At 32.5% G+C, this 5000-nt stretch overlaps 1 pseudogene; it reads right to left on the bottom strand.

Annotated features, from left to right (window-relative positions):
- Window positions 1–205: 205 nt before the first annotated feature.
- On the bottom strand, window positions 206–356 carry LOC133333630 (5.8S ribosomal RNA; annotated as a pseudogene).
- Window positions 357–5000: the final 4644 nt, after the last annotated feature.

The following is a 5000-nucleotide window of genomic DNA, read 5'->3' as shown; positions in this document are numbered from 1 at the left end:
AGGACTTAAATCGTTAATTTCTCATACTAGAAATTGAACACTCCATACACTGCATCTCACATTTGCCATAAAGACAAAGTGACTTAGTGCTGAACTCTTTCCTTTTCGCTCGCCGCTACTAAGGAAATCCTTGTTAGTTTCTTTTCCTCCCCTCATTAATATGCTTAAATTCAGGGGGTAGTCCCATCCATATGTAGTCCAAGCAGCACTCTAAAATTAATTAAAGTACCTTACAGCATGGACTGCGATATGCGTTCAAAATGTCGATGTTCATGTGTCCTGCAGTTCACACGATGACGCACAGTTTGCTGCGTTCTTCATCGACCCATGAGCCGAGTGATCCACCGCTTAGAGTGATAATTTATTTTTGTTTTGTATACAGTCAAAATTGTTTTTATTGAAAGAAATCAAAAATACACCAAAATGAATTGGCATATATCAATTTCTTCAATAACTTATGTTTTTATACATACAATTTATGTTGCGAATGTCTTAGTTCAAACAACCGCTTGACATCAACATATCCGAAAATATATCGAGCAAACAGAAGAAGAACATTAACTTATATTAAATATAAGTACAACTGTAATTGTATGTTTTGATTTCAATGTATGTATTCGATCAATTAAGATCAAAACAGTACATTGTAAAAATCAAATAGTTTTTACTTTAAAAAAAAATAAAAACTATGAACAATGTATGATTTTATATTCACAAATGAATGTGAATTGTAAACCAGTACACTGACAACGAAACATGTAAGTTTTCAATGAAGAAAACGAACACAGTTAGGTTTTTTTGTGGGGTTTTTATTTCCAAATTTCACTTCAATGAAGAAGTAGAAAATATGGAGAATAAAAGTTTTTGTTATACGGTTGGAACACGTTAATGATCCTTCCGCAGGTTCACCTACGGAAACCTTGTTACGACTTTTACTTCCTCTAAATAATCAAGTTCGGTCAACTTTTGCGAAACATCCGTAACACACGAGGCGTTACAGTGATCACGTCCGGAGACCTCACTAAATAATTCAATCGGTAGTAGCGACGGGCGGTGTGTACAAAGGGCAGGGACGTAATCAATGCGAGTTAATGACTCACACTTACTGGGAATTCCAAGTTCATGTGAACAGTTTCAGTTCACAATCCCAAGCATGAAAGTGGTTCAGCGGTTTACCCGGACCTCTCGGTCTAGGAAATACACGTTGATACTTTCATTGTAGCGCGCGTGCAGCCCAGCTAGTGTCCTTATAATGGGACGAACCAACAGGTACGGCTCCACTTTTACAAACACATTCAAACGCTAACACATTTTACTGCGGTCGCGAATGAAGGCTATAAAAGCTTCATATAGTACAAACTACAATTATAGTTGTACTACCCGTATGAAGCACAAGTTCAACTACGAACGTTTTAACCGCAACAACTTTAATATACGCTATTGGAGCTGGAGTTACCGCGGCTGCTGGCACCAGACTTGCCCTCCAATAGGTCCTTGTTAAGGGATTTAAAGTGTACTCATTCCAATTACAGGGCCTCTAATATGAGTCCTGTATTGTTATTTTTCGTCACTACCTCCCCGAGCTGGGAGTGGGTAATTTACGCGCCTGCTGCCTTCCTTAGATGTGGTAGCCGTTTCTCAGGCTCCCTCTCCGGAATCGAACCCTGATTCCCCGTTACCCGTTGCAACCATGGTAGTCCTAGATACTACCATCAAAAGTTGATAGGGCAGACATTTGAAAGATCTGTCGTCGGTACGAGACCATACGATCTGCAAGTTATCTAGAGTTCAACCATATAAACGATCAAAGATCGCTTGGTTTTAGCCTAATAAAAGCACACGTCCCAAAGGTCCGTGTTTATAATGCATGTATTAGCTCTAGAATTACCACAGTTATCCAAGTAACTGTTAACGATCTAAGGAACCATAACTGATATAATGAGCCTTTTGCGGTTTCACTGTTAATTCGTGTGTACTTAGACATGCATGGCTTAATCTTTGAGACAAGCATATAACTACTGGCAGGATCAACCAGAATAATGTTTTATTGTATGTTTTTCCATCGACAACTTAAGTAGGTTTTTCAACTTACTATACTTGATATTGATATGAAATTAAGAATTTCATATTTTCGTTTAACCATTTGGATAAACATTTTTAAAAATCACACATTTGTTTAACGAGACTCCTCACATCGTACGATGCAAAGAAACTCGCTCCCTACTATTCAAACAGTCAACGTCTCAACTTAATGAAACATGCTTGTAATAGTAGGAAGATAACCATGAATAAAGACAATTGTACGCACTGCACAATCGTACCCGCTTATAGTGAATGAATACTACCAACCACAGCAATCGCATTCAACTATTACTAGCTGACGGAAATACTGCGACATCCATACCCACTCGAAGCGTTAATTCATCGCAAAACTCATCGTATAACATGAACAAACCACTTTCAACCACTCTAATGGTGATTTCAGTCATCGTTCTTAATGTTTCAATGAGTTGTGATGACTACGGTATGTGACCACATTTTCATGACAGCCATCATACCTATAGATAGTTTCATAGTGCGGCACATTAAAATGTGAAAGAAAAACCTTAATAAAAAATTAACGAAATGGAATTTTTGGAAAAAGATTTTTTATTCATTTTAGTTGGAATAATGGGTAACTTATTTTAAATGAATAAAATTTTTTTCTCCAAAAATAAAAAATTTTAATTTTTTTCGTCGAAAATAAAGCAATTTTTAACGAAAATGGGTAAATTTAGAAATTTATTTTATTTCTAAAATATTCAATTATGATTGGATTTTCATGAAATTGACAGGGATAATGTAGATAGTCATTTTACATTGATTTATAGAGGAAAATCATCAAATTTGACCAAGTTGAATATTTTATGAATTTTTTATTAATATTTATACATGAAAAATATTCGAAAAAAATTCATAAAAAATTTAAAACATGGAAATTTGATGAAATTCGAATGGCATAAAATAGCCCAATGTAAAAGCAATATTTTATGCCATCAACGGGTAATTTACGATGAGTTTTGAATTTTTGGTGAATTTTTTTCCATTTTTTGGAAAATAATAAAAAATGGAAAAATATTCATAAAAAAATCAGCGTCTATCATTTGATGTATGTTTGGGTAATTTACGTTGATATTTGATTTTTTTATGAATATTTTTCGATTTTTTAATATTTTTGAAAAAATCGGAAAAATATTCATAAAAAAATCAACGTTGAAAATATCAATGATATTTTATTTTTTATTGATAGTAATAAAAATTAGCTATCATTTGATGTATGTTTGGGTAATTTACGTTGATATTTGATTTTTTTATGAATATTTTTCGATTTTTTTAATATTTTAATATTTTTGGAAAAAATGGGGAAAAAAATTCCAAAAAATCATGTTTTAATGATATGATGGAAATTTTTTTGGCTTAACATAGCAACATGGAATAGCTATTATTTAAGCCATTTTTGGGTAATTTACGAGCAAATTTGAATTTTTTATGAATTTTTATTCAATTTTTCAATGATATTATAATGGTGAAAAAAATCACAAAAAATTGAAAATCGAAATAAATGAATGAATATCATTGGTATCAAATAGTTATATGAAATACATATTATTTGAGCCATTTCGGAATATTTTTTGTCGATTTTCTGATTTTTTATAATTTTTTTCCCAAAGTTCATATTACTGAATGAAGGAAAAAAATTCAAAATTAATTCAATTTTGGTTGATCTTCTCAAATACAATTTGAGAAGAATTGTCTATTGAAGAAACAATGTTCTTCAATAGACTTTGGGTAATTTACGGTGAATTCTTATTTGACTTGTAGGAAAAATAGGTACAGTAGGAATCTCGTGTATGGATTGATGTAAGTTCTAAGCAACATTTTGAGACTATGCACAGCTCCCGCCGTGTAGCCATTCAAAAGTTATTCAGTATTTTGTGCACCTATCTCCAAATACTTAGTTTATTTGGCATTTTGAAAATAGGGACAGTAGGAATGTTATGGATTGATATGAATAAGTCACTATATCGATGACTAGGCAGTTGGAGACCATTTGGCAGTAGCCATTACTACCGCCGACCATCTTCCCCATTAGGGAAAATGGTCAATCCAATCTTTCGGGAGGAAATATATTGTGCTGAGGCCATTCGCTATGTAATATTGACCATGTTTTTGTCATTATTCTATCATTTTCATTAATTAATGTTAATAAAGCCTTGTATAAAAAAATAGAACCAAAGTTCTCTATATTGACTTTGAAGAAAAAAACACCTAAGTCTTTCCTTCCCCAATAGCATCAACATAGTGTACACTTTGGTCACATCTCCCATAAGTTGGCTTTGCTGTTTTCACTCCAAATGAAATGAGACCAACACATTCAGTTTATATACACAACCGAAGTGTATTGGTCTTTCACATTCATTTTTTCTGCCATATGAAATGGTAAAGTCCCCTCACAGAAACAATACCCTCCATTCAGCCAAAAAAACCCAAAAAATTTTTCGCCGCTAACGCGGCGGTCCCTTTTTTGGATATTTTACTAAGTCAAAAAAAACAAAAATTTTTGCAGGGCTTAACTCCCCCATGGGCCCTCAATATTGAAACCTGCATTGCAAGAACACTTAACAACATATTCTCACAACACATTCGTAGTATTCCAATATTGATTAGCAAAAATTTCTTTTAAAGACGGATAAGTCGTCTTCTTTTGCTTGGGGGACGTTTAGAAGAAGATTAAAAACTTAAAACTTCTATCTAAAAAACATAACAATTTCATAAAAAAATTTGAAATAAAATAAATATACCACACAATAATATATAATAAAATATTTTGTTTATAAATATTTTACTAATATACTATTTTGAGGTATATTAATATATTTATTTCAACACAATAAAAGTCTTTTCATATTTAACACCATAAAGACAACAATGCAAATTGTTATCATTATAATATCAATATA

Source organism: Musca vetustissima, unplaced genomic scaffold (genome assembly GCF_032173495.1).
Source record: "Musca vetustissima isolate MV318-11 ecotype Yass unplaced genomic scaffold, APGP_CSIRO_Mvet_v1 utg19881, whole genome shotgun sequence".
Lineage (NCBI taxonomy): Eukaryota > Metazoa > Arthropoda > Insecta > Diptera > Muscidae > Musca > Musca vetustissima.
Note: the sequence above shows the minus strand (reverse complement) of the source record. Positions and strands in the feature narration are given on the sequence as shown.